The sequence below is a fragment of the Phyllostomus discolor genome, chromosome 9 (genome assembly GCF_004126475.2).
Source record: "Phyllostomus discolor isolate MPI-MPIP mPhyDis1 chromosome 9, mPhyDis1.pri.v3, whole genome shotgun sequence".
Lineage (NCBI taxonomy): Eukaryota > Metazoa > Chordata > Mammalia > Chiroptera > Phyllostomidae > Phyllostomus > Phyllostomus discolor.
The window spans coordinates 76,526,358-76,554,198 of NC_040911.2; the positions used below are offsets into that span (position 1 = coordinate 76,526,358).

General features: G+C 39.9%; 1 protein-coding gene across 10 annotated transcripts in view; it reads right to left on the reverse strand.

Moving 5' to 3' along the window:
• Positions 1-27,841, reverse strand: part of PLCB4 (phospholipase C beta 4) — a 394,279-nt gene that overhangs the window by 221,559 nt on the left and 144,879 nt on the right. For 9 of the 10 annotated variants that reach the window (XM_036010096.1, XM_028524963.2, XM_028524967.2 and 6 more), the window contains one exon: positions 25,278-25,337. The gene's annotated coding sequence lies outside the window, so the exon portion shown is untranslated. Of the gene's footprint in view, positions 1-7,136; positions 7,252-25,277; positions 25,338-27,841 lie in introns of those variants that run through there. The other variant, XM_036010097.1, reaches the window with a different exon arrangement.

Consider the following 27,841-nt stretch of genomic DNA (forward strand, 5'->3'; position numbering starts at 1 on the left):
CACCTTTGGGTGAAAGAACCTCTGAATGCCCAGGATACATAGGAAGATTCAAGTCCTTAATAATATAAAATAATATTTAAAGAGGGCTGACTATGTTCCAGGCACAATTCTTATGTTTTACATAAGCAAGCTCAGTTAAGCCTCACAGCAACCTAGGAGAAGTTGGTTAATTTTAATAATCCCCATTTTATAGATGCAAGAGCTGAGGCACAATCTGTAAGTTCTCACAGCTAGGAACTGGCATTGCTGGGATCTGAACCCATGTAGTCTAGTTCTAAAGCATCCCCGTAACAACTGCCTCTCCCTCAAACCCAAGTTCTGAAAAACCAATCTTCCAATTAAGCTCAAGTTTAGAAAACAAAAGCAATCAAAAGACTACAAAGTTTTTAGAAAGTAAGGATGCAAAATTGCAAATTCAAACCATCTCAGAAAAGTCATAAAGGGTCTTGAGAATTAACCTGCCCCAACCCACTGGGCTCTGCCTCTTTGAACTGTTCCTTCACAAACACAGGTTGGATCGCTGGCCGCACTACAAGCACATGGAATTTCCAAATGCACTAGAGTGTTGAGAATCACAGAAATCACCAAGAAACCTACTGACATCATTTATTGACAGAAATCTTGCCTCTTCCTAAAAGAAATTTCTTCTGGGTTAATCTGAGCAGCCACGAAGAACAGTTCATTATTTCCTTTAAATAAAACCCTTCAGACTTTTAATACTACCACTGTCCTCTCTGGGTCCCCCCAGTCCATTTCTTTACCTATTCTTTCTAGAATTTCTATCCTGCTGACAATCTTGTTTGTTCTTCTTTGAATCTTCTAACAATTCTTTATGTCTCTTTTTAGGGTTTGCAGATAAAATATAAGACATGGTTAAATTTGATTTTTGGATCAACAACAAACAATGTTTTAGCATAGGTATGTCATGTGCATAATTATGTCCCAAATATTATATAGAACACATTTATACTAAGAAATGATTAGCTAACATGAAATTCAAATATGACTGGAGGCTCTGTATTTTTATTTGCTCAATCTGGCTATTTTATCTCTTTCAAGTCTCCCAAAACCATTATCAATCTTCTAATTCAGCTGTCTCAAACTCGAGCATGAGAACCATCCAGAGCACTGTTAAAATAGAATCCTAGGCTCCATCCCAGAGTTCCTGATTCAGTGGGTACGGGCCGGTGCTTGAGAATCTGCATTTCTGACAGGTGGCCGGCTGATGCTGAGGCTGCTGGTCCGAGGACCACACTTGGAGAACCAGTACTCTCATCTCCAGATTTAGGTAGAGTGTGGGGAAGGCACCCCTCCAAGTCTATAAAAGACCCAGCTAACCTGTATAAATCCAGAGTACAGCATGAAAATCTCATCTATTGCCCCTCCTTCAAGTTGTCTTTCCTCAACCCAGCTAGAGAATCAGAAAATGTCTGACTTAAGAAGGTCCAGCCACTGTTCATAGTGCATCAGATTCCCAAAGATAAAAAGGACCTCTTTAGAGTTCAAATGAATTATTGTCCTGAGGCAAGCTCATCAAGGGACCCATGAGCCAGCCCTTTGTTTGTATCTGCTCCAAAGAGAGTTAATTTGCCCCTTGTCACCAAGGAGGAGCCTGGAAGGGGTTCCAACCCAATTTCCTCTCTTAAAAGCTGACCTCCTCATAATGACTATCTCTGTGTTCCACCCTGACCTTTCCCCAACCTATGAACCCTAGGGAATCTCACAGACCCATGAGTCTGACCAAATAACTGCCCTGTCCCCCAGCCACAATATTTGGTACAAGAACCGGTAGCAGATCACTTTGATGCCTCCAGTTAACAGCTTCCCTATATCCTTCTCCTTGTCCTGTACTTTTGAGGTCTCTTCCCATTCTGACTCTGGGGTTGGCATTAAGACTTGTTTTGGCCAAATGAATGAAGCAGAAGGGACACATATTAGTTCTAAGTCTAGACTTCAGAAGCCTTGCACACTTCTCTTTTTTCTCTCTGAACCCAGCTCAGCTGACGTGAACAAATGCAGGCTAACCCGACAGAGCATGAGAGACCACATGGAACAGAGCTGAGATCAGGTAGCCCCTCAACTGACCCATTAGCTGGCCATAAACACGTGAGTAAGCCCAAATGACCCTAGCCCACACCAGTAAAAATACCCAGCTGGCCCATATACTAATGACCAAAAATAAAATTTTACTGTTATAAGCTGAGGTTTTAGGGCAATGATTATGTAGCATTACTGTGGCTGTGGATAACTGACAAAGTGCCCGACACTCTGGTCCTGCCTCTGCTCAACTCCCTAATTCTAACAACTTTGTCAAGACTTTCCCCTGCCTGGCTCCTACCAAGACCTGCTCTCTAAGGAAGGAGCCATCCTCATTTTGGCCTCTCCAGGGTTTGCCTTTGGCTTAAAGCCTTCCATTTCCATTAGCACTGTGGGCATAGTCCTTGAATGCACCTGCTGATTCATTGCACAACTATCCTGAATTAGACAATCGTATTCAGTATTGGTCGACACCAATCATAGCTCTTTCATCTACTTCTCTTTTTTGCTTTGACAATTTTGTTTCCCATTCTGCTTCTGGCTGAGTGGTTTCTCTTAGGGAGTTGTGTGTGTGTGCACACACTGATATGGTTTTGCCATGAGATGAATTAAAAAATGACTGACAGACTGATTCACCAACCTCTGCTTCTCAAATAAAAAGATATGCAAAGTAGGTCAACAGTATTTACCTGACTCATAAAATCATTACTGGTATCAAAGAAATCAGAAAAGCCACCCCCCTTCAAGCGAGAAGTTCCTTTGTAGCTAAACAATAAACTTAATCCGGCCAGATTTTTTCCTATTTATTTTTATCTACTTCCTGTTCTGCTTATATTTCAAAGAAAACTAAACCTAACTATTTCTTCCACAGGCATTTTCTTTCATTCTATAGCATTAAGAAAGAAGGCATGTGAAGGAAGGAATATAACTACTTCAATAGGCTAGATAAGATTTTTGTTATTTCTATTCAGTTCTTGGCTCCCATGGGGAAGCAGGGCAACACAGTTCTGATGTGACAGCCCATCAGAGCAGACAGGAAAAGTTAACCCAAATGGCTAGCATTGTTAGACTGTACCCATGTTGTTTTTCTCCCCTCCTTCCCCTCTTCTTCCTCCCCAGATTCCCCTGATCCTCCAAATGAAGTGAAAGTAAAGGGATAAAGAGAACTGACTGATGATAAAGAGGCCAAACGAGTAAAGAGCAGGCAAGGTTAGAAGGCAGGGACTAAAAGGGGGAGCGAGCACTAAGCTGAGATCAGAGCAGGGAAAGGTGTCATCCTGAGAGCCACAGTGGGCACGGCTTGGGGCTGGCTGGCATGGGACAGACATTTAAATGGTTATGGAAAAGCAACTGTTAAAAGACTAAGGATATAAAGTTACTGACAACAAACTAATGTTGCAGAGAGAATGGAAAGGAAAATGGAACAGAAGGGGAACAGAGGGAATTAGTATGGTTAAGGAAAACATGAGACATAGTTAACAATCAGTACTATGCGTCTATTAAAAATTCAATTTGGAATAAATACACAATGGCATGGGAAAATTATCATGGTATGAGATGTGAAAAAATAACAAAGAAAATGCTCTAATATTTGACAATGTAAAAGTTAGAGACTGTTAGAGACATGGGAGTGAAAAGAAAGTTCCAGAGGACAGTGGATCAAACACCAACTTACAGGGCAGGCAGGCAAGAGAGACTGAAGGAATAAGAGGTTCAAGAACGCTGTGTAAACCAACTTAGGTCACTAACAGAACTTTACATAGTAATGTAATTACCAAGAAAATCAAGGTTGCCATTTATATGAGTTAAATTCCTATTCATTAAATAAATCAATAACTTATGTCAATAACTAATGTCCAAAACTGATCCAGTACCAGAGAGGGAGAATATACTTTATGTTATAGTGATAACCAGGATAAGATTTAACAACAAAATGGTTACAGTGATTGCTTCCAAAGAATTGGATATGTGAGTATACAGGAATTAATCCATTTCAGCATGTCTTCCTTCACCTTTTCCACATATTACATTACTCAATAAAAATATAGCTAAAATGTTATACTTTCCCTACTGAATAATTATTAAACACAGATCACCCAGTTGGCAATCCAGTGGCAGAGTAAGGCATTTTTTTGAGATGAATCAGAAAGTCCCTCAAATATAATCTGATTGTCTTTGAGCACCACTATTGATGGCATGAAAACTGCACTAAAAGCCTCAGCAATGAGGAGCTGCTACCAGTTTCCACTTTCTTTTTCTGCCTTGAAAAATCAAGGAGGCAGCAACCACCCAGAAGTGTGGGGTTACCCAGCGACATTGTTGTGCATAGAAAGGGCTGGAATGGTAAGATTGGGATGGGAATGAGGCTGAGCTGTTTCCCAGAGCTCCTGCTCTGCGCTGAAAGACAATTACGCCTGCGCCAGGTGAGGTGCCCCTTGGGAGTGCCCCGTCCACACCTCCTCCACAGCACACGTGCAGCTGCCTGCATCCCTCAGCTTGGCAGTCCCCTCAGGCTCTCGGCACATGAGCGCTTCTGTGGACAGAACCCATCTTTGTAGCCATGAGTGCTTGTAGTGAAGTGACAGCAGAACACTCTCATGGGTGAATGTTAAAACAGTATGTGCTGGTGGTGCACCCCCAGGTGCTAGTTCTTCTTGCAATATCCTCCCCCCACACCTCCCAGCATCACCATGCTAATGGGGCAGCTTGCATGCTCTCCTCTGGCCCACTCCAAAAGACCCCTTACTGTGGGGCAAGCCCACTGCTTCCTGTTTCTCAAAACTCCGGTCCCTGCATCCAGCCCCCCTACCAGCCCAGTTGGCTGTGTACTGCTCCTTTCATGATGGTCTGTTCCTTTCCAGATGAAAAACTTTCTTTGGCTCATCCATGTCCACAGGAGGGTATCCCCAAGAGTGTCCCAAGCAATATTAATGCTTCCGCTAGTGCTTATAAAAATATTAAGGGAGAAATAGGAAAGAAAGGTTTCCACGGGAAAACAATTTGGAAAACATTGCATAGTGTAACTCCCACGGGGAGATTCACAATCTACATTAGGATGCTTTGGGTTCTGAGAGGCCCTAGTAAAGAAAACTGTCTAGCTTTGTCTAGTTCAGCAGTTCACTTGCACAGAAAACACCACTTAAAATTCTTCTTTTGTTGAGCAAACTTTGGCCACACTACTGATTCGTGTTCTCTGGAACTGTGGTCTATGTAGTATGGTGTTTCTCAAACAGGAGGGCACATAAGGACCATGAGAAGGGTTGTGGAAACCCAGGCTGCTGAGCCTCACCCCAGAGATTCTGAGGCCTGTGGGGCCAAGATTCTACATCTCGAACAAACTTCAGGGATGCTGCTGGAGTAATGGGCTACCTCAGGAAAAAATTCAAACTCCTTAACATAATATCCAGAGTCCTTCTTATTTTAATCAGGCCCTCTTCACCCTCCTTTTCTCCCAAAACTTCCCTTTATCTTAAGTTGCAGTGCAAAGAACTACCTCCTCTTTCCTGTATCCTCTTTGTCCTTCCTGGACTCCATTATCTCCCTCTGCCAAACCCTTCTATCTTCAAGATCTGAAGCTAATAGATGCTTGGCTGGTTTGTCTTTACCTTGTTTACACACCTTAGAAATTTCTATCCTCACTTGTAATTGCTTATTTGCACTGCCTAACTTTCACTAATGTCTAGCACTGTAAGATGTCTTATTTTGTGCCTGACTTATGTTTGTAGATGACAGTATCTTGAAGAATGCTTTATAAATACTAAGGGCTCAATAAGCATTTAATGAATAAATGTTTAGCAATGCAGCTGATCTATAATAGGGGAGATCCTTATTAACTCTAAATTGCCCGACAGATATGCAAACCTGTTCTGGTTAGTGAACTCGCTAAATTCAAATTCAATTCAGTGAGTAAATGCTAAGCACCTCTAAGGTCTTAGAAATTAAGCTGCCCTGAATGGGTGTGCAAGTTTCTTAATACAAAGTGAGTAGTTGTATATGGTGGCCCAGTTAGAAATATAAGAAAATGATCCTCAACAACACAAAGCTAAAATAATCTAAGAGGTGTACGTGTATGTTTGTGTGCGTACAGAACACAGATCATTTAAACACATACACACACACACACACATCTTGACCTGGAAAGTGGTGATATGGGTATATATACAAATAAAAAAATCTTGAACTATAATTTTACATTTTCCAGTATGTAAGTTATACTCCAATATGTAAAACACAGTGGAGCAATGTGAAGAAAAATAATGCATATAATACAGAAAGATTGTGTTTTAAAGTTCTTATTGACCTTTTTTCATTCATTTTCTCTTAAGACCTTAAGACCTGTGGAAAAGTGACCCATTTTATTCTACAATCTGTATGTTTGTGATGCAGCAAATTTATCATTAAGGAATTACTTAGGGAAGTTAGTAGAATAAAACATATCATACAGGCATCATGACGACAAATGAGGGGTGACAGACATGGACAAGAGCAGTCTGCATGCTGTTGGGTAAATAACATGCATTTCAGTTGTCCTTTCCCATGAAAGAAAGGATCTTGTTCTTTTGTGTCTTCCAGATCAAGTTTTATCCAAAATCATCTAACCTAAGCCACCTTTGGAGGAAAAAGCATTCAGCCGTTGATGTCATCTGAACTGTTAGTTTCCATAGAAACTCCCGTAGAATGCTCCCACTTGTCTAGACTAAGTACCTGTCCCATTAATTCAAAATGTGCCCAGGAAAACCCTGCCTTGGCGTCTGATAGCACCGGGCCCTGCTCTGTTACAAAAGGACCGAAGAGCACTTAAGTCAGCATCTGCTCCCTTTATCAGAAGAGTTGTCTCCATTATGAACACACAAATGAAAGATTAAACACTGCCTTGGCCAATTAGCCTAAACCCTAGGCTGTTTCCTGCAGAACTCTCAAAAAAAAAAAGGTTTCTGAGATTCACATTTTAAAAAAATAACAAACAAAACCCCAAACTAAGAGAAAAAGCCTGGATACCAGAAAAGGAACCCTGTGTCCTATCACTTCATATTGTTATATAATTACCAGCAGTCTCTGGGGTATGTCGTTCATTATGCTGGAAGATTAACGTCCCTTACCCTGGCAGGGGAACAGCAGCACCCATGTCAGGCCTTGGAAGGAAGCACAGACCTACAGGTCATTTAAAAGCTCTTCGTTTTATCCAGCATACCTGCTTGCCATAACCACATTCTCCTGTGCAAATGTCAAGACACCAAGAGATTAAGTTGTGGTGTAAGAAGTCAGGGGAGAGATTACCCTTAAGGAAGGGACAGTGACTGGCTGGGTTGTGAGGGGGCCTCCTGGGGTGTTAGAAAAACCTGTTTCTTTCTCAGGTTGCATTCACTTTATTAAAATCCAATGAGCTGAGTGCATGTGATGTGTGCACTTTAACTGCATGTTAGCTATACTCTAATAAAGGGATTTTATAAACAACTAAGTAACAGACAAACCAAGGCATCTAGGCAACAGAAATATTTGGCCTGTAATAGATAAAGGCAATCACAGTCTGCTAAGTTTCCTGCTGAACTAAACCAGAAGGTAGGTTAATAACAAGACCCAGATCACTAGTGAAAGAGTCAAAATCAGAAAATGTGGAGTCTAAATTATATCCATTCTTCAGTAAAGGTGTGGCCATGAAGCTTGTCTGGGCCAATCCTTTTTAATATTAGTAATAGTTTTATTTTCTTCACATTTCTTTTTTTTTAAAAGTCAATTGATTAAGGTTACATTGGTTAATACAACTACATAGGTTTCAGGTGTACAATTCTGTAATACATCATCTATAAATTGCATTGTGTCTCATCTCTTTCCATCACCATTCATTCCCCCTTTACCCTCTCCTACCTTCCCCCACCCCCATTTCCCTCTGGTAACCACCATACTGTTGTCTGTCTGTCTACAAGGTTTTTTTGGCTTTTTTTTTTGCTTAATCCCTTCACCTTTTTCACCCAGCTCCATTATCTAGTCCCCTCTGACAGTCGTCAGTCTATTCTCTGGATCTGTGAGTCTGTTCCTGCTGTTTGTTAGTTTATTTTGCTCATTAGATTCCACATATAAGTGAAGTCATATGGTATTTGTCTTTCCCTCACTGGCTTACTTCAGTTAGCCCAAACCTTTCTTACCCACTGAATGAGTCAAACCAACCAGTGTTTGTAGGAAGCATATATAGGATTATCTGCTCACAACTTGCCTCTACATCTGGGACCTTTCCCAGACAAGGCTGACTGGTCCTGCATAAACCCAAGGCTCAATGTTAAGTCATTCATGGTCTTCCCAGGGAGTTTTGAAAACAGAATTGGGAAAGTGGTCTTTCTGGATGCTTGAGGCTACAATATGTATAGTTTTTTTGGCTGTTGGAAGTTATGTTTCCACTAAATGGAGAAGTATGGCATACATAAGTAGAGTTAGTTTATATCAGTTACAGTTAAAGGGTCTTAGACACTATTATATATATTTTCTGTAAAATATGGATCAATACGTTTTAACATTTATAGCCTAACAAATGCAAACATGAGGTCAAGACCTTTGAACTTTTACTCTCAGTTGATATCTTTGTCCACCCAGTTTTAGTCACCCATGCCCATGGACATTTGTTTGACCTTGAAATCACCAGCAACTCTTCTCCCTTTAAAAATCACGTGCAGGCATCCCTTCCCTGCCCAATCATCTGTTATTCTCTCTATTATTATAACTCCGAGCCCGTCAACTCTTAATCTCACCGAGACCTACCATCATCCATAATACTATCATCCTAGGTGATCTTGCATGGTTCCAGATCTTTAAATGACTCTACCACTTTCATTATCTATCATGGTCCCCAGGCCTCCCTTCCCATCCTACCCATCCCGAATTCCATTGTCCACTTCCTTTGTAAACACTCTTTAACACACTTGCCTCACCTTCTCCCCATCATATTCACTTTGCCAATTCCCCCACATGGTTATACCTAATTATCTTTCTACTAAGCAACTCTGGTCATGACATTGAACTAGGTTAGAGAAAGGCTCACAGCCAAACTCATCAGTCTTCATATTAAACTCATGACCACAAATCTTAAATGAACACTCAAAGACTGTCCAATAATCCTTCTTTAATATGTTTACTCTTCTACTCTCTAAAATGATTATTTCATATGATCTCTTCAAACCTCCAGTCCCCCTTCCCTGGGCACCTTTTCAGTGATAATACTGCCCTGTTACCCACTTCTTAGAAGTGTCAACATAAGTAGACTTCAGTTCTTCATCTCTGCCTCTATCCTCAGACCACTCCAATTAGAATTCTCCCTTCTTGACAAAGTCCTCACTGACTTCCCTGTCATGAAATTTGATGGTCATCTTTCTGTCCCCAGAGATGCTGTCAAGCATCTCAATAGTTCTGACCCAGTTAACTACACTCTGCTTCCTGAAACACTCTCTTCTCTTGGTGACAGCACTTCCACACTATCCTTATTTTTCTTCATTTCAATGGCTGCTTGTCCTCAATCATGATCTCTTTTCATGTGCTTAACCTCTGAGTGCTATAGTGACCTGGGTATCTTCTCTGTGCATTCTCTTCTTAGGCGAACTGCTTTGGTTGCAAATTTTAAAACACCATCTATATTCCCACTACTCACTTTTCCATCCCTAGCTCTCATACATCCAACTGCTCCAGACTCATATCCAACTTCTGACTTGACATTTACACTTGAATACTTGCTAAGTATATTAAACTTTAAAGTCTGAACACTTGACTTTTTCCCTCTAGTCTTTCCATGCTTTTCCCCTAGACTTTCCCATATTAGTGTATTTCTCACCCACTGCTCAATCAGGCACCTGAGGAGTCATCTTCAATGTGTCCTTTCCCTCACTCTCCATATCATATTCACCTGCTGCTCACATGGCTTTCAAAATAGCTCCCAAATCTGCCTACTTCTCTTCATCACTAACTCTGGCACCCAGTTTTAAGCTGCCATAGTTCTTTTTTTGGGGGGGCTGATCCAATAACCTCCTAACTGGCATACCTGTTTTCAATCTTGTTTTCATCTGCACATCCTCAATTCATTCTCCTTTGCAAAAGTGATTTTCTAAAACATAGATCATATGTATCAATGACTTCCCTTTCCCTAAACATATAAAAATATCAAACACAGAAATCCCCTTACTAAGATCCAAAAAGGATCACACCATCTGGCTGCTGCCCACCTCTCTGACTTCGTCTACCACTCACTCCCCATTGGTCACTGAACACACCAAGTTAATCTCCACATTAGAACCTTGGCCCTTTGCTGTTCCCTCTGTCTTGAAAGTTCCGCTCACTTGTCTTCACAAAGCTGGCTCTTTTTTACCATTTCAGTCTCAGCACTAATGTCTCATAGTGCAGCATTCCTGACTATAAATCCAAAGCAATCACCTGTCCGATGTCAGTCAGCCTCCATTCTATGGTCACATTTTACTTCCTTAATGCCTCTCACTCCATGAAATGACCTTGTTCTTTAATTGTTTACTTCTTTATCATAAAACTCCCCCTACCAGAAAGCATTCTTCTATAAAATCAGGGATATGTCTTGTTACTGCTTTCTTCCAAGTGCTTAGAATAAAGCCTCCTCCAGGGTAAACAATACATATTTGCTTAAAAATGAGTAAATCACAGACAGAAAATTCAATAAATGACCATTTAGAAAATACTAATGAAGAGAGAACTGTAAAGTTTTCCTGAGTCAGTATCATTATCATTTAATATTTAAACCCTAAAAATATGAAATCTAAAACTCATTTCTAAATTTTCAAAACAAAAGCAAAATAATTTACATTTTAGTCACTCCAAGCAGACTACAACTTGGCAAAGAAACAAAATGAAACCTGGTTCCATCTGAGCATCTCCAGCCTTTGACAATATAAATCACTGTCTCTGGCACTCTGGGGCAGGAACGACATCTGGGAATTAATAAGCCCTTTGATGCTAAAAGCAAAGAAGTTGCTTTTACTAAGTTACATCCAGTATTAAATCCAAATTAACACATGACAAATGTATCTTTCTCTCAGTTTTATCTTTTAAACAATCAGAGAGTAAACAGGCCAAACAGGATTCTAGCAGCAGGTTCTGCATGACCAGATTAGACACTTCCAAATAATTATGAGACTATTTTTCTCTTGTTCTTACTTTTGTTCCCTCCAGAACTTGTATAATATACACAAAACACTTACCCACTTTTCAAACAGTCTGGTTGATGTGAATATATGATCCACTCTTCACTCCTTTGCACTGCATCCAACATTGAAAATGTCCTATTAAATTTACCTAGCGGTAGCTACCCTAGTTCACTCAGATAAGTGAAGTATCCACACTTCTGCTGGACTGGCTAACTAGCTCTCCTAGGTAAGGGTACTAAAAATAAGTTTATTTTTGCTTTCGAAAAACAAAACTTTAATATTGCAATTTTCAGTCTCTATCAGTTTCTTTTCTCTGGCCCCAAAAAATGCTACCATGTTCTTCTTCTCCATGGAAATTTAGTGCACTGGACCCATCCCATAGTGAGACTAAGGAACACTTGCTCTACACAGAATGTTTTTTATATGAAATAGTGAACTAATCAGAGGGTGTGTACCACATGGGTACCAAGTATATCTGGTGAAAAGATGGCAAGTCTCTTGTAAGAGGTTTTATATGAAGCATGTTATTCTCCCATGTAAGAGGCTATGGTTGAATTTTCTCAACATCCTCCCTACACGAGACCCCAGAGATCTCATTCTCCTGTTACAGCTTCATGAAGCTTTTCTCCATGAGATAAGCTACAGATTCCTATTAGGATAACTTCTTTCTAGAGGCCACATGCAAAGTTAGAAAATGAAAGAAAATTGAGCTATCACCCAGCACTCTCCCAACAAGAATATCTCCCAATAATCTGACTAAACCGGATCATGCAGGCAAGTAAGGCATCCACGGGCGACATAAATGTTCTGATGAAATGATGCATCTCAATTTGAGGATAAAGAACCACTCCTCATAAATAAGTGGACTTGTAATCCCTTTTCAGATTGTTATTTTCTGACTTGTGAGTATAGGCACAGTCTATTATGAATATAAAATATATCATATTTTGCTGTGCATAATGTGCACCTTTTTGTCCAAGCTTTTGAGGGAAAAATAAGGATGTACATGGGTAGTCCTAATTTCATAACTCTGTATATGCTTTACATTTTTTTATTTATGCTTATGTGTTAAAAGTGCAACTCTAGAAAGTGATAACAATATCTGTATGCAAAATAATACCCAAGAATGTGATAATCAATTTTTTCTAAATATAAATAAATAAATAAATGGATTCAAAAATTAAAATGAAAGATTTGTTTTCCTGAAAGTTTGGGCCAAAAATGTGGGTGCGTATTATACATGGGAATACATTATGCACGACAAAAAATATGGTAATAGGCAAAGAACTTTTACAACCAAATAATCCTGGTCTCAAAGCCATTCATCTGAAAGGGTCTATTTCTTCACCTATGAGTCTGGGCCTGTGATTTGCCCTGGTCAATAGAATATGGCAGAAATGATGGTGGGCACTTCTGCTCTCTCACTCTATCTCTCCACACTTAGTTACTGCTATGTGAATATGCCCAAACTAGCCTGCTGGAAGTCTAGAGAAACATGCAGAGATGACCCATCTCAGCCAAGGTCATTCTAAATGATCCAGCCACAAATATGCCCAGCAGTTGAACAGAGATACATAGGTGAGTCTAATGGAGATCAACAGGACTTCTCAAATGAGGCCAGCCCAAATGGCCGACCCACCAAGCTGTGAGCTAAATAAATGATTATGGTTTTAAGCCATGACACTTTGGGGACAGTCGGCATGCAGCAAAAGCTAAGTGACAGAAAAGATAAGAAATTGTTTCTTTCCCATTATCAGTATACAGATTTCTCTCCTACAACTTTTCCTCATTCCATATGGCTCAGACCTTTGATCCATGTTTCTGGGTTACTTCCTACTCTTTTTTCTCCTTTATCCCTGTGCTGCCTGTTATAAGCCAAATTGTGTCTCCATCAAAAGTTTTATGTTAAAGCCTTAACCCCCAGTACTTTAGAGTGTGATTTTATTTGGAGACAGGGCTTTTAAAGAGATGATTAAATTAGAATGAGCCTTCATTCTTAGGGGTAGCCTTCATCCAATCTGACTGGTGTCATTGTAAGAAGAGTCACCAGGGATGTGTGTGCAAAGAGGAGAGACCATGTGAGGATACAGTGAGAAAGTGGCCATTTGCAAGCCAAGGAGAAAAACCTTAGGCAAAACCATAAAATCAGAGATGTATCTTGTTCACTGCTTTTTCGCTGATGCATGGTAGACACTAATCATGTGGTGTAACAGTGGAAAATTATAACAGGAAACTGTAACCCACCCAGCCATTCTTTTGACATTGTTTTTGCAAGTGCTAACTCTGACTAATATGAATAGCTTGTAAATGAATAGCATGTTTGTATAAGAATCCTAGGAACCAACTTAAAAAGATACAGACCCCAACATTCAAGCATCCCAGCTCCAGGAGATTTGCAGACCTTCATCCGTGGAGCTAGGATGACATAAGGCCAGGATGATGTGAAGCCAGGGTGACTAAACCAGGATGATGCACACTGACCATCGTTTCCCTTACTGGAATGGACTGTGCTGGTCTGCATGTAGAGAACTTTGCAATCCCCTCCCTTGATCTCTTTGTTCTGTTTGTTCCCCTCTCCCTCCTTATAAAAACCTCTGCCTCCACTGAGAGGTGGAGATGGGCTTTGTGACGTAAGTCCCCCATCTTCCAGGAGACAGGCTTTGAGACATGAGTCCCCCATCATCCAGATGGCCAGCACCTGCAAATAAACCACTTTCCTTTATATCAGCACTTGCCTCCTGAGTATTTGCTTTTGTAGTGGCAGGCAGCTGGACCTGCTTTCAGTTACAATGACACCTTGATCTTGGACTTCCAGCTTCCAGAACTATAAGAAAATAATTTTTCTTTTTCAAATCACACAGTCCGATATTTTGTTATGGCAGCTGTAGCTAATAAACTGCCTGTGGAAAAAAATATGCAGTAAGTTTCCCAGAGTTTTTCCCTAATAATCACTCTGATCATTTCTTTTTTAATCTTTGAAAACATTTTAAACACAAAGAATTCAGATTTGTTGTAAATAAATTTTTAGTATATTAAAGATACTAAATAAAGTAAAAAATAAGCTCAACACTTTGGGGGAAATATAAAATAAAGATGTAAAACTTCTATGTCCAATGCCATCCTGAGCAGAAATCCCGTTAACATTTACTATGCTTTCTTGAGGTGTGTGCTTGGTTCCTGCCCTTCCCTGCTGTCTGGTAACCTCCCCAGAAGGCAATGAGCACATGCAGGGAAAGTGTCCTTTCGCTGCTTACACAGCATTGTAAAATCCTTCCTTTGTTTGCAGAATTTCTGAGTCTTTTTTAGTGGCTGAAAATGGCAGATAGTCCCCTCATAAATGATTTGAAGGCACATGTCCAAGTTGAGGAGCCCCTTGCTGCACCTGTTTCACAGGACTTCACTAGTGCTGGCCCTTCTTCTCCCACTGGGAAACAAAGCGTCACAGTGGATCCACCAGATAGCAGGCTGTAATCTGCAAGTCCTAGCAAAGCACTGCTCTATGGAGCATCCATTCAGCACCATGTCTTTGGTATATTTAGTAAAAAGAATGGCTATTGTTAATTGAGCACTTATTATGTGGCAGGCACTAAGTGCATGAGGTATTGGTAGTATTGGCGGTTTGTTTATTTTCATCGGATCAGAACAGTATCCCCAAAGCAATGCTCTGAGTTCCTGTCAAACCCTGAAGACCCAGCTATTCTGACCACCATCAGAGGTGAGTTCTGGCTGGTCCTGAGTCAGACCTGGAAATATCTGTTGCCCCTTGATGATCTGTAACACAGAATTTTCTCAGGCAAGGGCTCCCACCATGCCCTTTACCCAGGGACTCTACCCCAGCCTTTTCAGTGAAGGTCTAAGGAGTCCTACTCTATATGCCTCCTCTGAACTCCTAACCTATTTGGTGATGTAAGGAAAGCACCTGTCTTGCCTGTAGAAGGCCCTGTATGGGCCCAGAGGTGACTTCCTGTACCCCCAGAAATGGCCCTGGGTCTTCTAATCTAACCAGTTTCTTGCTTCCTTGTTTAATTCAATCCAAGTAGTTCTTCCCATATGATTATTTCAGCTTTTCACTCACTGCTCATGTTTAATACAAGTACATACAGAAACACATATATGTAGCTGCTTCTAACTCTATTCTAATGATGGTTAGGAGGAACACACTGGTTTCTTTCTATTGTCCAAGGGTCTGATGGTTAAAGCAGCTTTCTCCGCCCTCCCCCAAGGGCAATCTTCCAGCTTTTATTAGATTGGGACTTTGAGGGTTATCTGGAAATGCTTCAGGGGCAGTTGCTGAGGGTTCACAGATAAGAGTTCTTTCCAAAAGGAAAGTCCCACAGAGTCCCCACCACTCTCAAAGGAACAAGCCAGAGGTTCAACACACTGGAAACAAATGTGAGTCATCCCAGCAGCTGATCTGGGCAAAACCACCTGCTCTGGGCTGATCTGGGCAAAACCACCTGCTCCTTGCTCTGCCTAACCACTTTCTGGCTTCTTCCTGACTTTGGTGCCTCTGTCACAGCTTTCCTATAAATAAGAGAGGGTTTTTAAACACTGTCTATTGGTTGTGGATGGCAACTAAGACAATTGAACATATGCATACACCAGAGAATGTACCTGTTGTCACAGCAAATGGAAAGATTGCACTTGCTCTTTTCTGAACAGCTCCCTTGGAATCCTAACAAGCAGCTTTAACCCAAAAGCCTGTGCACTTAAAAACCCAGGCTTTGCTTTGAATACCACAAACACAATGCTTACAAAGGTTCCTAGGGAGTGACCTTAATCAAGAGAAGCCTTTGGATTCTAGTGCGCCCATAAGAAATCCCCATACAGCTGGGGGTTTCAATAGTCATTCATTGTGTTGCTGCTTTCTCCTGAGGTGCAAGACCACAGTTCAAGAATCACTACAGGACAAAAAGGTGATAAGAACAAAAGGAGGAGGAGCCCTGAATAAGCAAAAATATTGGAAAAGAAGAACTAAGCCGAAAGACCCATATTTCATGATTGCAAAACTTACTAAAGAGACATCGGAATACAAACAATGTGGCACTGGCAATAAAGAGCACGAAGCAGAATTGAAAGTCAAAAAATAAATGGATACATCATGGTCAACTTACAAGAATGCCAAGATCATTCACAGGGGAAAGAACTGTTTCTATAATAAATGGTGCTGGTACAACTGGATAACCACATGCAAAAGAATGAAGTTGGACCCCCGCTTCATACCATATTCAGAAATTAACTCCAAGTGGATCAATGACATAAATATAAGAGCTTAAAACCACAAAATTCTTATAAGGAAACATAGGGGTAAATCTTCATAACCTTAGGTTTGGTAAATGTCAATGAAAGCAAGAGCAACAATAACAAAAATATACATAAATTCAACATCATCAAAATTAAAAACTTTTGTGCATCAAAAGACATTGTCAAGAAAGTGAAAAGAAACCTACAGAATGGGAGAAAGTATCTGCAAGTTGTATGTCTGATAAAAATCAGGTATCGAGAACATATAAGGAACTTTTACAACTGAACACAAAAAGGCTATCAAGCCACTTTGAAAAAAATGGGAAAAGGACTTTAGCACACATCACAGCAAAGAAAGTATACAAATGTCCACAACTACATGAAAAGATGAGCAAGATCCTTAGTCATCAGGAAATGCAATCAAAGCCATGTGTGATACCATTTCATACCCAGTAGGAAAGCTACAATAAAAAGAAAAATAAGTGTTGGCAAGAAGTGGAGAAATTAGAACTCTCATGCATTGCTCGTGGGAATGAAAAATGGTACAGCTACTGTAGAAAACAGTTTTGCAATTCTTCAAAGAAAATTAAACACAGAATTACTATAGAACCCAGCAACTCCATTTCTAGGTACATACCCAAAACAAATGTAAAGGACTCAAATGCATGTATACGCGGGTTCACAGCAGCACTATTCATAACAGCCAAAAGATGGAAATGGCCCAGATGTCCATCAATGAATGAATGGTAAACAAACTGTGGGCTATACATACAATGGACATTATTATTCATCCATAAAAAGAAATGAAGTACTGAAACGTGCTATAACATGGATGAATCTTTAAAATATTATGCCTAGTGAAAGAAGCCAGACACAAAAGGCCACATGTTGTATGATTCCATTTATGTGAAATAGCCCAATGAAGTAAATCCATAGAGTCAGAGGCAGACTGGTAGTTGTCAGGAGCTGTGGAGGGAGAAAGGGGAGAGCAACTGCTAAACAAGCATGGGATTTTCTTGGGGGATGATGAAAATATTTTGGAACTAGACAGAGGTGGTGGTTGCACAAGACTGTAAATGTGCATTATTCATTTTACATGGTTAATTTTTATGTGAATTTCATTTCAGTGTTTTAAAAAAGGAGCAGTCAGAAGAAAAGACACAGCAGGCAAAGCTGCCTGGGTTTGTAAGGAAGACTGGAAATGCTGGGAATGGCACAAACAAGCAGGAGAGGTGTGGGTGCTGGTGAACATGGGTGGAGGGAAGAAGTAGAAGTAGCATGAACACATGCTGGGGAGGTGGTTCCATACAGGAATGTTCTTCCTAACAGAAGAGCAGCATCTGTGTGTAACCTAGAATCTTCAGAAATGGCACTTTGCAAAGTCCTAAGGGGCCCAGCATCCTAAGTAGGAGAAGGTCCTTAAAGTGAGGACTTCGTGATACCTGGAGTCGCTCACTGCCACTCCTTTGCAGACACTTAACATTCATACAGAAAAAGGAGGAGACGGCTATAGAAGTGAAGAAAAGAGGCAACTTAACTATAAATTAGTTCTGAGTCTCATGAAACTTGCACAGGAAAGGAAAATGGGAGTGAACATACCGATTATTTACAACAAGAGAGATCCTATATATGTACCACCTCCTTGTAAATACTTCCAAAAACCCATGAAACAGCTGATCCTGTGCTCCTTTTCCCGATGGGAAAACCCAGAAGTCATTAGTGGCATCATCAGTTTTTCAGGAAACCTCTAATTGCTTGAGGGAAGTGGATTTGACTTCTATTTTTCTACTAGCTCAACAGGGTCTCTTTAACCTATCTCCAATGAGAAAATGACCAAAGTCTAGACCACTGTATTTATCATTCAAGGAGTATGAAAACACTACTGCTACATTGGTTTCTTGCTGCTTATTGATAGTTCTTGCTTTCTGTCAGCTATCTGCATGCTCCTATAGATCCACACATCCTCCAGCCACATGGGAAGGGTCAGTAGATCACACCAGCACTTTCACCCACATGGGTACCAGGGTCCTTCTCAAACTGCTCTCTTCCTGTTTTACGCCACTCGATGCTCCCACAAACCACAAACTATGGCAAGGAATGAGGCAGCTGATCTGCGAGATGGTTATGGCCCAAGGTCACTGGCTGGTCTCTCTCCTGTGAGGGTTAATTTTAGTCGCCAGGCCTCAGTAAGCTGTCCCTCCCCACCTGAGGACAGGGAGACAAGATGTTTGCTCCTCTTTTCATTGCCAAGAAATAGGTAAGAACTTTTCAAATGCAACAGTGTCCACCAGCTCTTGATATTTGATTGGTAAAGTAAAATAAAATAAAGAGCTAAGTTGAACTTGCTTATTTTTTTCCTTCCTCTTATAGAAACAGACCAAACAAAGCAAACATTTCTACTGTGGGATGAAAAAAATCCCTATTTTAGGTCTGGAAAAGATTCAGGATGCCCAGTTCAAAATGGGAGAGCATGAAGCAGGAGGGGATACAGAATTCTGTCTTTGGAATAAGAAGTGCTTGCTGCCACAATCGCAAGGGTCCCTGGGAAATGACACATAAAGACATTTTAATACCATAATGACTTCAACAGTAGCATCCTCACCAGCTACAAGTGAAAAGCCCAGTTTAAGAAGCTAAAAAATATAAGCACAACAGCTAAAATGTTCTATATTGGACTGTTAGTCCTTTGCTAGTTTCTTCAAATCTTTTGGGAAACAAGCAGGAAAAAATAACATCACTAATACATACTATTAAAAGTTTGTGTTGAAACATTTTTTTGGACTAAAAAAATAGCACAAGCCTTCAGTATCTGCTAGAATAGAAAACTAACATTTATCCCTTAATATATTTCACTAAAATTTTATGATTAATGCTTTCTTTCTCTAACATTTTATTTTAAAAATGAAACTGATTTTTACAGTAAACAAGCCATATTCCTACTACTTTGTTTTTTTGGATATCTAACCCTGTATCCATCCCTTTATCTATTCATCAGCTCTTTTAGAAATGTATTTTATAGTAAATAAGTTCCAGAATTCAATACACTTCATCTCTAAGCTCTTATGCTGCTGGCACTTTCTTTTCTAGTTGACTTTGCAGAAGGAAAGGGGGAAAGAAAAGCAAGTGAAAGCTCACTATGCACCTAGTATCAGGGCCCAAGCTGAGGTAAAGACAGGATTCTGGCAAAGGATGAGGATCTTCCTATAAAAACTGGAAGAAAAGGATTTGGCAGAATGCTGCCTTGGCAACTATAAGGAAAATTATCTTTCAGAAGTCCTGGTGTTGGTCCCACTCCTTTTCTCCTTCCTTCTAATCACCTTGGGAAAAGAAGCCCAGTTGACCATGGAGACCAAGGAGCAGAGCTTCAGAGAACCACCTGAAAAATGAAAAGACTGAGAGAACCTACAAAGGTGCCCAAGGTGGAGAATTCTCTCTTCTGAGTAGGATACCCTTAAACAGTAGAGTTGTCTCCTTTTGGTTAGAAGAGGAAAGGGTTAGAATATTTTCCTTCGCTTTGTTTTTGCTCTTTTTTTTTTCCTCTCATCTCTCAATTCTTCCACAAATCAAGAGAGGAGAACATTTGAGGCTGGGGTGTACCCACCACTTGAGAATGCTCTTAGAGTAAAGACTAGGTGAAGATAATGAAAGATGGAAGAAGGCCAGGGTGCCCATTCATTGTCTAAGCAGAAGATTGGATTTTCTTAAGGGCTGCCCAGTCTAGCAAGAAGAGTCATTGTGCAGAAGTGTGTCCAAGAAACAATGGAGGGTCCTTACTAGAGCATTTCCAAAATGGCTAACGGGGCAAGAGGCATATAACAGTGGCACTGGAGACAGTCCCTGTGGCAGATGGTATTTCCAACATTCTCTTCATACAACATGACTTTAACACTCCTTCCACTAAGAGGTGGACTTTTAAATATCCTCCCCTTGAAACCGGGCAGGCTTGTGGCTCACCTGTAACTGAATAACATGATGGAAATTATACAGAAGGACTTCCAAGGTCAAGTCCTGCTGCTGCTTCCACCTTGTTGGCTGGAATAATCACACTGGAGCCACCATGCTGTGAGGAAGCCCACAGTGGCCCCTAAAGAGAGGTCCTATGGTGAAATCCTGAGACCATGTTAAGAAAGAGAGAGGGGACCCAGCCATCAGCTGCTCCAGCCTTGTGTTCTTTTGGCCTCATGTGTCATCTGAATGCAACTGCACTAGTGACCCCAAACCAGAACTGTCCAACAAAGATTTTCCCAAACCCCTGACCCACAGAAAAAAATGAGAGGTGAAAAGTGCTGTTGTTTCAAGCCACTATATTTTGGAATGATTTTTTCCACAATAATAAATAATTGAAATAGACCCCAACATGTAACTGGGTCATGATGATCCTTCACTTCATGTACTACAAAATCCAAGTCTCTGAACCTGGTATCAATCTAGCTACTAACTACCTTTCTTACTGTGTATTTCCCACCCCATGCAAGTACCCCAACTCTTCTGGAACCTTCTCCCCAACACGCATTCTATAGATATATTTTTCTCTACTAAGATGCCCTCCTTTCCTCTTTAAAATCTTTCCACATTTACTCTTCACTGAGCACCCATTTTTCTCCAAAAAGTGACTCTAGAATTTTGCACTCCAGAAGGTTACCAGTGACATCTCAGCTGCCAAACCCAGTCATCTTCATCATAATTCATGCCTTTGGGGTATTGAGTTCAAAATAAAAGCAGTAATGGTTCATCAAGGTTAGATAAGCTCACTTTTTTTTGGACAACAGCGTTGTCTCATTTCTCTACTGAGTGGAGTCACTAAGCTGGGAGATTATGGAGTGCCAACAAAACATCTTATCTCAAAGGAAGCAAGCAAGCCTCTTATCAGAATTTCACTATAACATTCTGAAGCTGCACCGTCTAGCACAGTGCCAGTAGCCAAGTGTGCTTTCTGAGCACTTGAAATATGGTTAGTCTGAACTGAGATCTGTTGTAAATATGAAATATACACCAGAAAAATGGAGAAGGAAAAATGTAAAATTTCATTGATAATGGAATGATAATAATTTGGCATGCTAGGCTAACCACACTATTAACATTAACTTCAACTGTGACCTTAGACACCCCAGCCTCCAGCTCAGGATGCCAGAAGAACCCACTGTTTTTACTTTTAATGAAACTAGAAGAAAATTTTAAATTTCACATGCAGCTCATGTGATATTTCTACAGGACCACACTTTTATACCAAATTGAAAGTGCCCAAGGAAACACCATGTATTTACCTAAAAAGTTTGTGAAAAGAAAATATTTTCAAGGCAAAGGCAAAGTATTAGAAAATAAAATTCTAAAGAATCGTTAAAAGAGATGAGAATAAAAAATAATAGAGTGAGTATATATGCTCAGAAATGTTTCTAGCAAGAATAATTGCCAATCATACAATCAAACAATGCCCTTGCCTCTCTTTTAGGGCAATGAAATAATTACCCATGATGACATTCGTTTAAAGAAAGCTTTGAAATTTAAGATTTTATTTTTAACTCCAATATATATAGAAATACAATTCACTGAAAATTACCTAGGTATCTCAAACTGCAAGCACTTTAGGACTTAGATACATGAAGCAGTAGCTCATTACCTTCTCAAGGGAAGAAAATAAATTTATGTAGCATCTAAGAGTGCTTAACTTGCACTGGGAAATGGTCTAAGGAATGAAAATGTGCCTGTAGGGATGAGGAAGTGAGTAAAATGGCTTGTGGCTAGCTAGAGCAGTGTCCTGTCCAGATGCCACTGGGTCCCTTTTAACTGCCCTGTGTGCCCATCTCCCAGCTTTTGTAAGCTTTGCTTCTAAGAGAGAGCACTGGCAAGTTTCTTAAGGGGAGCATCCTTCAACAATGAGAGCTGCTTCCCGCTGCAGATGCCAAGAGTCAAGGCCTCCCAAGTTTACAGCCCCACCGTCAGCAGCCCACAGCCAATGGCTGAAGAAGGAAAGGGAAAACTCACTCCCTTGCCTTGAGCAGCAGAAACACTCTCAGGAGCAATTATGCACTAGAGCTCCCCCAGGGATCAGCCTAAGGCAGAGATTTTTGCTCAAATCATCCCTCCGCTTGGATTTTCCCTTTTCCCTTTCTTTCCCCATCCCACTAGCTTCTCCTGGGAGCCCTGCCTTAATAAAACACTTGTGCAGAAATCCTCAGCTCAGGTCTGCTTCTGGGGAGCTCAACCCAAGACACATCATGCATGAATGGGCTCTAAGAAGACACGAAGCCTAATTGTTGTTGTTCCATGGATAAGAGCTCCTAGAACTCAGCACCATTTAAAATAACTGCACTATCCACAGTTTAATAACAAGCATCTTTGTTCCCAAAGATCACTGCAGTAGCCCTAAATGTAGTTCTTAGATCTAGAAAAATGACACTAATGCTGGCACAACATATATCATCTCCAGGTGTGACAGTCATTGGGCTGGTATGCAAGGCTCCAAAGTAGAGGGAGAAAGAGAAGTCAACATTCAAGTTTGGTGAGTGTCATGCCTGACGGTGATGTTACACATTCTGTACATAATCAATACTTAACAAAAATAATTCAAAAATCATTCAGAAAGGAAGAAAGCACCCCCAACATTAAGTACATTTGTTAGGAGTAATATAGCTTCCAAACTTGAATATTACAGGGAGTTATCAAGGGAGTTCTTTCTATGATTTGAAGACAGACTTTGGTTTGACCAGATTAATACATTCCTCTTTACCAAGAGTCATTCTGAAGCTGAAATGTAAGAGTGAGGATAATTCATCCCAAAATAGTCATTTTATTCTCTATATAAATATATTTTTATTTTCGGAGTTTATTGCCTAACAGTGATAAAAAACTAAGTTGAATGTGACATAAATAAGCAAAATCTAAAATACACCTTTTGGCATTACAGGAATTAAAATATATTCTGAATGTGTATTACAGATATAATAGTCATTATAGATATAATAGTCCTAAAAAATAAGCCATTTAGAGCTAATATACAGTTCACTGTTGGAATCATGGGAAATAAAGCAAGTGTTCATGACACAACTAGAAAAGCTCAAGTTCTCCAGTCTAAGTGTTTCCAATTTTGAGTATGAGAAGACATTACAAAAGAATCAGATTTCAGCTCAATATAAAGAAAAAAAACCCTCAATAAACATAATATCCAACAACATAATGTTGCTAGAGTAGAATGTTTTTATTTGTAAGAGAAGATGGAGAGAAAGATAGGAGAACTCTCTCTTTGGGAGGAGGCTAAGATTAACACAAAGATGGCAGTCAACAACCTGGTAACATGTGGGGCACCAGGTCCAAACAGGTCCCAACTGCTATGAGGATGGAAGAGAATCCCACACACTGTTAGCTGTCCCAGGACACGATCCAGCCAAAATCTCTGTAAAGTCCAATGCATGGCACTTATAGCACTTCATACAGAGAAGTATCTTCATGGCACTTAAAATATTTAACAAATAACCCTGGCTGGCGTAGCTCAGTGGATTGAGCACGGGCTGCGAACCAAAGCATTGCAGGTTCGATTCCCAGTCAGGGCACATGCCTAGGTTGCAGGCCACGGCCCCCAGCAACCGCACATTGATGTTTCTTTCTCTCTCTCTTTCTCCCTCCCTTCCCTCTCTAAAAATAAATAAATAAAATCTTTAAAAGTATATTTAACAAACTTCTAAGTGTTGGTTTTTGTTTGTATTTTGGGGGGACTCTTGACTCAAGTGTTTATTTTCATTAAGCAAACAATTCTTAATAGGAATCATTTATAGAATACAGCTGATGAAAACTGACCTATTTATAAGGACAATGCAACTATGTTTCAGAGGAAGTGGGTAGTCCAGAAAAAAAATGTAATAAAAAAGACTAAAAAGGAGATGTCAGCATCTATGTTGGCTTCAAATTCCTAAAGAATTATTCAGCTCCCACCTCCACCCTTAACTCTGGTTCACCTGCTAAAACATGGTTTATGAATCATCCTAGGGGAACAGAAAAATATAGTGCACTTGACTAAAAAGTAGGTAGGAGCATTCGATAATAAATCTACTTTCTTGATATTCTTGTGTCATCATTAAATACTGATCACTGAGAGAAGTGTGACTCTTTCTGCCCCTCACAGAAGAGTCGGAAGACAATCAGCCCCGGGCCCTGGAAGAAGACGATGGTGTGTCTGATGCGATATGCACAAGGCGAAGAAAACAGCATTGATTTTAAATGCATGGGACCTGGAGCTCACCTGTCGGGATAAACAGTGAGGCTGCTGGTTATCTTTTTCATGTGATCACTATAAAATGACTGCTTGTCCCTTGAAGTAAGAAATAAGACATTGTCCAATGTAATTGCTTACAACAGCAATTAGTAAAACAGCAAATTCATTAAAGGGTCAGACAAGAACAAGCTCTCATATTAACTAGGATTCTGGCTCTCATAAAGCATTGGCAAGTTATAGTTTATAAATAAAAATTGCCCATATAAAGATATTTGTTTCTCAAACTAATTCTGCACAGGATTGAAAGCAGATCACACATTTCTTCTCAGAAAGAACTGCAGAGAACAGTAACATAAATAATACCTGATGCTTACTTACTAAATGCAGGAAAGATTACCACAGATGATGAGTAGAAAATCTAATAAAAGGTGAAGTGCCCAAGGTTGGTGGAATGAATGAACTCAAATCTAATAAATGCCAGGGGACCAATGTCCCATCACATGAAAGAAAATGTCTGTGAATCAGTTTTGAGAGGCATATCACCTGGGACATCAGCATGAATGAAGCGGTTCATTGTACAGACTGAAAGTTCTAGAACCCCACAGCTAGCAAGTCTTTACCACAGGGTGCAGAATACTCACCAGACAGCTCTGGACCAACTGCAAGTGATGTCTGCTTAGTCACGCTCGCAGCGCCGGCCTCTGTGAAGCAAGCAGACACAGACCAGAGAAAAAATCAATGTAAAGAACCTTAAAATTTCACAGAATGAAACAGCCCTTTGAACTTCACAATCAGAACCCATAATTTTTTAAACAGAAAGACACATTAATAAATTAATGACATTAGTTTCTAGATGGATGATGAAGACATAGTCATTAAATCAGATATATTACTACTATACCCAGCCTACAGGGTTTATACACCCTCTACAAAGCTGCAGATCTGTAACTCAGCTTCTTAACCTATCAAAACAATTAAACAGCAGTTGAACAATATGACGATCTGAAATCTTCTAAAATTAAAGAGAATGACCTTTTCCTGATTAACAGTAAAATGCCCTCAGATGAACTATAATTATAAGGAACTGATTGCCCTTTCACAGAACAGTGTTGAAAAGGAAAGATTTACAACAAATTGTGTCTATGGACAAAGTCATTTTTAATATTATTTTGTATTATCTTTATAATTTTGTATTATCTTTTATAAAGTTGTTCATGCAGATTCTGGATTTGATATTGGATTTCTGATTGTTTGAAATGTAGATATCAATGTCTTCACAAGATGGGGTCGGGCTGGGGGAGTTCCAGGAGGTGTGAGAAGTAGGTAGAGGTAAGAGGAAGCCAATTTGCATGTGGAAAGGCAGAGGCAGAAAAAAATGGTAACTGAGACATGGGAAAATGCTGTCTGTAAAATCTGAATTGGGTTTTCTGAAGGTCATTATGTATGTAAGGATATGTCCACAGTAAGATCCCAGGCAGAAGGGTACATTCCCACATTGCAAGGCTATGCTACTAAAAAGAAAAAAAGTGAATATGGATCTACATATAGACAGATATAGGAAAAATTCTCAGGTCATAGTATTAATTTTCTAAAACTCGAGTAGTATACTAATATGTATACTGTGACCCAACTGTGGTAAAACAAACCTCACAAATCTAAGCACATAGACATGAACGCTACTATATGCAAAAACACATGTGGGCAAGAAACTCCTGGATGTGGCTGCTCTCAAGATCTTGAATTGAAGGAACACAAAAAAGGGGCCTTTGCATTTTAACCTAACATTTAAATATTCCATAATTTTTACCATGAAACCTATCTCTTTTATAATTGAATTTGAAAAAGAAAAAATCCAGTTCATCCCAAACTCTCTGTAGAAAGGAATGTTCCATTTTAAACATACGAATTTAGGAGAATATAAAGCATCATATACACCTACTTTACTGATTTAGTGAGTATTTACCAAGACTCAGGCTCTAAGCATAGATTGCATCATATTTATTTTAAACCACATAAAAACTCTAAAGTGCATGTACTGCAATTGTTCCCATTTTATAGAAGAGAAAAGTGAGAAGTTGGGTGAGTTTTCAGGATTCACACAGAGCTGGCATTCAAACCCAGGCATTATGACCCATGTTTCACTTCCATGGCATTTACCGTATTTTTAATATTACATTTATATTTAATGGTGCATTAATATGAGACTGCATAGTCCATGAAGCCAGGGATTATTTGTGTGTTAAAAATCATTATATGTATCCCCAGCACTCAGCATAATGCCTAGAACCTAGTAAATGCTCAACAAATCTTTGTTGAAGGGATGAATACTTAAGTGGCTCCTAGAGCTGTGGAGTTAAACCACACAACTGTTTTATGCCCGTTGGGGCTGTGAAACAAGCTGAGTCTCAGAAAAGCTCATTGATTAATGACCCTGCCATACCATGCTCCCCATTTTGAGAAAGTACTTGTTGCCCTAGTCTTTCTGCAACTAAAGATTTAAAGACTGGACACATGTTTTCCCTTGTCTTCTGTAATTCCCTACTGACTATCCCACAAAAAACTGATGCATTTTTCCATCAACCTTTCTAATTCTGTGCATGATTAAAATATTGCAACATTTGGGGAAGTCAATGTTTAAATACTCAACTGCAGAGAATGAAGCATCATGAACAGTCTCTCATGAACTGTTTAGCTACTGGCATGTGGTTGGCAAATTAGTGTGACTGACTTGGTGTTGTACTTACATGACAGTCAAGGCCTCAACCTACCTACCTTTTCATTCTATTATTCCTCTAAGTGATGAGGGTAGGAATGCGGCCTTTGGTAATGCAGAGATTGGAGGAATAAGTGTGGGGGTCTGTGTGTATGTGCACAGGTCTCTGTGAGTCTGCATGGGTGTTTATGTGTCCCTGAGTGTGCATTTGGTCTTTCAAAAGAGAAAAGCTATTTTTCTATGGCACAGAAAAAAAACTAGTAAATAGATAAAACCCCCAAATCCCAAATCCTATTAGTGTTGGTATTAGCAAAAGCTGTTTTTCATTCAACGAGGGTGACAAAACCGTTCAGTCTACTCAACAAATAGTGCTGGGACAACTGGATAGCCACATGCAAAGGAATAAAGGTGGACTCTTCACATCATCCACAAAAATTAGCTCAAAATAAATAGATCATAGATCTAAATATAAGAGCTAAAACTATAAAAGTC